The sequence below is a fragment of the Grammomys surdaster genome, unplaced genomic scaffold (genome assembly GCF_004785775.1).
Source record: "Grammomys surdaster isolate TR1022 unplaced genomic scaffold, NIH_TR_1.0 63, whole genome shotgun sequence".
Classification (NCBI taxonomy): Eukaryota; Metazoa; Chordata; class Mammalia; order Rodentia; family Muridae; genus Grammomys; species Grammomys surdaster.
The window spans coordinates 10,000,541-10,008,616 of record NW_021604565.1 but is presented as its reverse complement, the minus strand read 5'-3'; the positions used below and the strand labels follow the sequence as shown (position 1 = coordinate 10,008,616).

General features: G+C 43.0%; 1 pseudogene; it reads right to left on the bottom strand.

Moving 5' to 3' along the window:
- Window positions 1-901: 901 nt before the first annotated feature.
- LOC114620815 lies at window positions 902-4,669 on the bottom strand (annotated as a pseudogene).
- Between the last annotated feature and the right edge of the window lie 3,407 nt (window positions 4,670-8,076).

Sequence of the window (8,076 nt, the reverse complement as noted above, 5' to 3'; positions counted from 1 at the left end):
AAATGAGTGTTCAATGCTGGGTGTAGTGGTCCACACCTTTATTCCCAGCACTTGGGTAGTAGGCATATATCTGTGAGTTCAATCCTGGCCTAAGAAAGGAGTCCTAAGAAAGGAATCCTAAGAAAGGAGTCCAGGATAGCCAGGGCTCTGATACATGGCCAAACCCTGTCTCAAAATAAATAAGTAAATAAATAAATAAATAAATAAATAAATAAATGTTCAATACTATGTCTTTCTCAAATGCTGATGCCAATTGTTTCAGTTTCTTATGCTGTCCCATTTTGTTATAATTGAATTAAGATGGTAATGCTGGCTGTTCCTGTCTGCTTCTTTAACTTAAGTGCTTTGGGATTTTACTCACTGGAATGATGTCTGTTACACTATTGATTTTGATAGATTTTTATTATAGCTAACAATACACATTTCATTGTAGTCTTCCTGAAACCTTCATCTGGAATGTCTGCTGAATTTTATTAAGTGCCTGTTGGGAAACGTTAGTAAGATCATATTGTTTTCCACCTTTACTTTATTGATAAAAATTTTGTTGATGAATTTCCTGGTTAGAACCTTGTAACTTAGAATGGCCAGTGGTAATGTTTGAACACACTGATAGATTCCTTCTTAATATTTAACTTAGTAGTTATACCTCTAAACTTATAAGATTGGCCTAAAGTTCTCTTTTTGAACTGTCCTTATTCCATTTTGATACTTTTGTTTGTTTGCTTGTTTTTGTTTTTCGAGACAGGGTTTCTCTGTGGAGCCCTGGCTGTCCTGGAACTCACTCTGTAGAGCAGGCTGGCCTCAAACTCTTGAACTCAGAAATCCACCTGCCTCTGTCTCCCAAGTGCTGGGATTAAAGGCGTGCGCCACCACCGCCCAGCCATTATGTTAACTTCTTAATTTATTTAGTCTGCTTCACGGCCCACCTCAGGCCTACCACTCCCATACTTGCAGGCTCTAGTTTGCAGCAGATGGCAGAAGAAGGCTGAGGAACAGTCTATTGGGACAAACTTCTCCCAGAAAAGCTTTACACTGAGGCCAAAGTCCAGTGTAGGGGTCAGGCAATCAGGATCACCATATCCCTGCCCAGTGATCTCACAGAGAATGATCCCAAACGAGAAAACATCCACCTTCTCTTTGTAGCTCTTGCGATTCAGCATCTCCAATAGGGCTTTCCCACCACAGTGTAGTGCTTCTTGTGGTCACGCTTGCTTAAGGTATATTTGTTGGTGCTGGCCTTCTCTACTGGAGGCCTTTTCCTCTCTTCTACTATAAGATGTGACAACCCAAAGGCTGCTACCACCACCATATTGTCCAATTTGATGAGACAGTTGTGTGAGTCCAGATCCTGGTGGATGATGCACATGGAGTGTAAATAGGCCATTCCAGAGGAGATGTCTTTGGCAAACCTGACCTTCTGTTGCCAGGGGAACAGGTCCACATTGTGCAGGAAGTCTTTCAGCATGCCTGCCTCAATGTACTCTGTCAGCAGATTCAGCTTCTTGTCCTTGTACAGAACACAGATGAGTTTGAGTTCATTAGAATGGTCTAGGATTTGAATCTCTTTCACCTCAGTCAGGAAAGTCTTTTTTGGGTTTCCTCATCACAGCAAATTAACTCCTACATGACCCCTGTGACTCTGTGAGTCATCTTGATGGCCTGCCCAAAAAAGCCCTTCCCTAGCACCTCCCCATGGATTAGGTCACAGGGCTTCTGAGCAGCTGATGTCTCTCAGATGACGAGCAGGGGATCCTTGGTGGAGCTTGGGCCAAGAGACTTGGAGATGCTATTACTGGGCCTCAGAGAACGTCTCCTCAGTGTCCCCTCCTGATTCTCTTAGGTGTCCAATGTCCTGAGTGTGAGAGAGTGTCTAGTACTCTGTATGTGGGGAGAAAGCTGGGTATCTAGTTGTTACTGGTTCAGGGACTAGGGGACAGGGTCATGTTCAATCCACAGCTGAAGTGTAGAGAGCTTTTTGGGGCTGCTTGCTTCAAGACACTTGGTGAGAATTTGACAGTGGGCCAGGACAAAAGAGTAAGCTCAATGCAGGAATCTGACTTTGGGCCAGGACTCAATAAATAGGCCTAAGTTAAGAATATTTACATTTAAGTTAATGCAAGGCTCAGAGTAGATTCAGCGGAGGCATGTGTGGCATTCCCTTTGTCTTGGTCATCCTGACTAGTCCCCAAGGTGTTTATGGGATTTTGTTCATTGCCTTGCTTGTTCCTTGACCCAGAACTGATTTTGTCATTTTGCATGTACTTAAAGTGCTATAAAAGCAGACTGGAAAAAATAAATAAATAAACCCTCTTCAGCCTCAGAACCGGCTGGGGTCATGCAGCAATGTTGTCTAATAGTCTTTTCTTTCTAATCTTCACTCCTGCCCTGGAGAATCTGCTGACTGATTGAGCTGGCTTGGTCACTGACGTGTCTGACTTATCTGGTTAATCGAATCCTCCACTTCCTCTACTCAGAAAGTGAAGACAGGGGTCCCATTGATCTCCAAGATGCAGTCCCCAGGGTGGATGGCATTTCGATTGTTGGGACTGATGTGTATCTGGTTGGCCTCTTTCACTTCCACAGTGGTGACATAGTTAGAAGAGGCACTTTCCACAGACACAGGGAAGCCACATCTGTGCTTGGTGGTGGCAGGCATGGAGATGAGAGTGACAGAGTAAGGCAGCTGGTCCTGGACAGACTCCATGGACAGTCTTTCAAACATAGATACCAGCATCATCTCATTGCGGCACTTGCCACAGTGTAGCATGCTGTACCAGGGCATATGCATCCCCATCCTCAATGATCACCTTGCAGCTCATACAGGCAAAACACTCAGGGTGTTACTTAAATGTCCCATCCACTGTGGCAGGCCCTGTCGTCAGCAGGAAGCACCCATGGCAGAATTCTCCAGACTTGGCCCAGTAGTCCTTGTGGCACTGCAGCTTCTTATCGTTCTCATAGTACCAGTTGGTGAGGGATTCCTGGCATTCTGAACGCCTACAGGGGTCTCTGAGGTGAAGTAAGCCAGGACAGACAAGTAACTCCCCGTCTTCTTCCCACATCTAATAAACAGGCTCGGCTGCAAACCCGTCTGAGAGTGCCTGCGGCTGGCTGCAGATGGCCACCATGACGGGCACCTTTGGTTGGAGCCCAGTGCTCACTTCTGCCTCCGAAGCAGCAGGAGAGAGAGGACTCCAGGCCTGACTCCTTGGCAGATTCCTGCAGGGGCACATGGCTGGTGTGTCTCCTCCCCAGTTCTCTGGAACTCCGGAGCTCTTCCCCCTCCCCATACCCCCCCCCACCACCACCACCAGGGCTTCAGGAGAAGTACCTCTCTTCAGAGGCTAGAGACACACAGGCATTCTGGAGGAAGGGGTCAGTGATTAGCTAAAAATGAAATGCTACTATCAAGTTAGTCCTGTCCTTCAGTCCCACCCATCGTGAATCTCATTTTAATATTAAAATTATACTGGCTTCCTAAATTGAGAAATCTTTAGCTTTCCTTAGGTTAGAGTAAATTAATTAACACTACTGTTTATCTTTTATTTGAAGATTAGAAAGCTGATGTGTAGAATAATACATCCTGATACCCTTTGCAATGGTAGATCTTTGATAATTTGTCTCCTCTTCCAGTTCTAATTAGTTATTCAAGCTTTCATTTTCAGGATTACATTTGACAATTTCCTCTAGATACTCAACTTTATTGTTGTGTTGTTAGTATATAATAAATTCAAAATATTGTTTAAATCCCTCTTTGTCTATGGAAAATTTCATTTCTAAACTTATCTGTTCACTGCTTTCTTTTTTCTGTTGGACTTTAGAGATGTTTCATCAGTTGGCTTGAACTTTTGGAGAAGCAAAACTACTTTCCACTGCCTCCTCTGTTACTGTTTCCAGCCTTGTCTGCCCAGCTGTGGTGTTTACTTTTCCTGTAGAATGTATCTTCCTCACTCTCCTGTCCAACACTCCTGCACCACCATTCTTTCTCCTATTCCTAGATCTTGGAAAGATATAGATGTGTTTTCAATTCTGGGTAATTATTAGAACTTTCTTGCCTGTTTCAAGAATCTTATTTAGACCTGATTTTATCTGTTCTCAGACCACTCATTTCTGTGTATTTAGATATTAGCCTTACCTGTATAAAGGACAGCTCTCTGTCTTCTGCTCCTTATCTGATCTTCCCTGATCCTGAGTTCCAAGTCCTGATTAAGTCATTGTTTGATTACAGTCTTCTCCTTGGTATTTTGTCAGTTAGGATTCAGGGATAATAAAACTCTATGAACTGTTATATACTCCAAATGTCTTCCCTTTTCAGTGAGGACCTCTGACTGGTTAACATAAGAATCTGGCTAGACTGGTCCTTCTTTTGTCAAAAACTTGTAAAATCAGTGCTTTAGTTTTGAGTACAACAGAGTGCAGTGTGAACTGAAAACTCCTTTATAATCTATGAACCTTCAAGCTTTTCCTTTAAAATTTTTAAAAGTTTCACCAGGATATACTGTGGTGTATCTTTCTTCTTCAATACCGCTTAACTTTTGCTTTGCTGCAATTTCCTACACCACTGATACTTCTTTATCTGCAGAAAGTGTTCCTGAATTATTAGGTCTTCATCCACTCACTCTTTGAGTGCCTGATCAACTGCTTGCCCTCCTCTTGACTGCTTCTTCATGTTGGCTCTGTGGTGTGGGTTGCTTCTTTCACTTGACCCTTCAGATTTTAGGCTGAACCTTAGAATTGACTATCCCATTCTTGAATGACTCAAATTGTTTTAATTGAAAGGCATATTTGTTTGTTAAACCATTAACTTCGTTCAAAGGCTTACTCTAAATATCCTGAACTTCACTTGCTCTTTTTTTATGTGTGGTTCCTCTAGTAGCTCTAATTTTCTCTTTATTCTCCATATTCTAATTATTTACTGTATTTCTTTCTAGTCATTGTCCTTTTATGACTTGTATTTTTTGTGTATTTACACATTCAGGCTCTAGTAGAACTGTTGAGAACCCAAAGTAATAGCACTTCCAAGTGCAGTTGATAGCCTTTTAATTTTAACTCCAAGGACTTGAATCAAGAGGTGTGATGTTGGATACCTGAGAAAGCCACAGGAGGGAAGCCTTTGGGTTTTCCTATCTTTTCTTGGGCTTCCAACCTGCCGTTTCAGACATGGGCTATATCCTGCCAACTGATGCAGACATTTCCTGGGGTGGGCAATCCCCTGAGGCCAGCTCTATAGAGGGTACTACTTTCAGATCACCAGCTGAGCCCTTTATACAACTTAGGTAAACCCAGGCTCTCACATAGGCAGGTAGATGGAGAAAAAGTTCAACAACAACAACAATGTGTTTAACTACTCAAGTACCTTGTGAAAAAAACCCATACCCTATGTCTGTACCAGTTAAAAGAGATGGAATAGAGTTGTGGCTGATAGAAAAGGAGTCAGGCCTTGTTAACCACTGTGTTTTCACATTTCTACTCATTTCTACAAGTTAAAACTATGCTGATCTTTAAAGGGTACTCACACAGCTGCTTTCTGCTTGAATTTCTTCCTACCCCTTGTGTGTGCCCTGGCTGCACATTGACTTCTCCAGAGGAACATTAAATGAATGAGAATATCTGGGTATACTCTGAGTGCAGCCTGAGCTTTGGGATCTTCAGCCACATCACCCATATCCCAAGGCCTGACAAGTGACTACAGTATGTAGCCATGGTTGAGTGCCACTCATCTAGCCTGGAGTGATCATGTGCTTCTGTTGTGTGCTTCCTAGGTCATCTTTCTCCACTTTCTGTCTCGTATTTCTGATTCACTCCATTAGTTAGTGTTCTTTAGAGAAACAGAAGTGATAGAATATCACTATTGATATTAAAAGAGGAGTCTTTAGTTGGTTTACCTGATACAGTCAGATTAGGCCAGCAACAACTGTCTTACACTGGCAAGGCCAAGAACCCATTAGCTGATCAGTCTACCATACTGGACACCTCAGTAGGCTCAATCTGACTCTGAAGGCCTGGTTCATCAATCCATGTTGGGAGCCTAAAGAAGCTGAATCTAATATCAGCAAAGGAATCTGTATTAGCAGCAACTGGGTAGAAAAACTCACCTATAAGAGTGAACATCAGCTGAGCAAAAAAGCAAAGCTGCTTCCATGTCTTATGATCTGGACCACTACCCCAAAGTGCCACCCACATTCAGAGTGGGTCTTTCCACATAAGCTAAGTCATTCAATACAGTCTCCCACAAATATATTCACAGGCCAACCTGATGTAAACCATACCTCATTGAGACTCTCCCTAAGTAATTGTAGATTGTATAAGGTTGACAATCAAAGCTAATTACTGTACTCAGTTCCTTGGGTATACAATTCATCACTCTATTCATTTCCTCAATAGCTATTATTTACTGTACTCCAGGCAACTGGCTATCCAACAGTGGAAACTGAATAAAAGCCTCTGTGTAAATACATTTACAGTAGGGAGAGCTCATGCTTAGCGAGAGGGTCTACCCCCAAGACAAAATGGTCCATGTCTGTCTGCTTATCTGTCTTTTCAATCTTGTCTAAAGTAAGTCAGAAGAAAACTACAGTGGATTGCTCACAATCCTGCTTGGAAAATGCTTATGAGGTGGGGGTGCAAGTTCACTTCAAAAGTCCATTTGAAAAACTCAGACAAGTAAAGATGCTCATTGTTGGCAGAGACAAATGGGATAAGCCAAAGAAATCTGTGACCAGGAAAGTCTCAAAAGCCACACATGTGTCATGAATATCTGTTACCACCTTACTTAGAATTTTACTTCTCAAAGAAATAGATGACCAACTTCCTTTTTTTCTATTACAAATTGTGCCATGAATATTTGCTGCTGTCTTACTTAGAATCTATACTTCCCAAAGTAGATGGCCAACTTCCCTTTTCCTATCATAAATTTCTCTTTTTCTCTAAATGGCTGCACTCATAGGTACTGTGTACATAACATCATCTCTGAGTCATGATGGTGACAAACAACTTCTACCACTTAGCTTTTGGTGCACCTGATGTCTACAGATACACACTGACAGGATGATAAGAGATGATCTTATGCCAATCTCTTGGCTGTTCTCTGCCTGCATCATGAATATCCTTCACCCACAACTTGGAGCCCAGGAGACCATGTTACATCCTGGGTCAACACGGTAAATTGGTGGATGGATACCAACTCAGGGTGTCTAAAGAGAGACTGTCCTGGGCCTGAGCTCCGCATGTACCAGGGAGAGCAAGGAACATGACTTCTGAGAAATAAAAACACAACCCACCAAATTAGGACAGTTCTTCCTCCAAACTTGCTTCATACTTGGAATATGTTTGGCCCAGGGAGTAGCAGTATTAGGAGGTGTGACCTTGGTGGAGAAAGTGTGTCTCTGTGGGGTTTGGCTTTGAGACCCTCTTCCTAGCCACGTAGTAGACAGTCTTCTGTTGGTATTCGCAACAAGATGTAGAACTCTCAGATCCTCCAGTGCTGTGCCTGCCTGGATGCTGCCATGCTCCTGCCTTGATGATAATGGACTGAACCTCTGAACCTGTAAGCCAGCCTCAATTAAATGTTGTCCTTTATAAGAGTTGCCTTGGTCGTGGTCTCTTCACAGCAATGGAAACCCTAACTAAGACAATACTTCACCCTCTGAAGCCAGCTTAAGGCTGAGAAAGAAACTAGACCTAAGGCTAGGCATTCTACCTATAGGCCCTTAGGCACTTTGCATACAAGAAGTTCCAGCTCCCAGATAGCATCTGCCTATGTCATTTTACACAGTTTTATTTAACTGTGAGTGTGAGCTGTGTCTGGCTTGCAAAGCTCCAGCAGATGGAGAGTATCACATGGAAAGACATCCTGAGGCTGCCATAGTTACACATGCCCCCCCCCCACCTTTTCAGTGAATACAAGTGTTTCATTTCCTTCTGGAAATTCTGCTACCCAGCCCTTGGCAGCTACCTATTCATCCCTTTCCTAGGTTGAGATGTCTTAGAATGAACCCTGTGGGGACTTATCCCAACAGCCCTGGGGATAAGAGAGAGAGAGAGAGAGAGAGAGAGAGAGAGAGAGAGAGAGAGAGA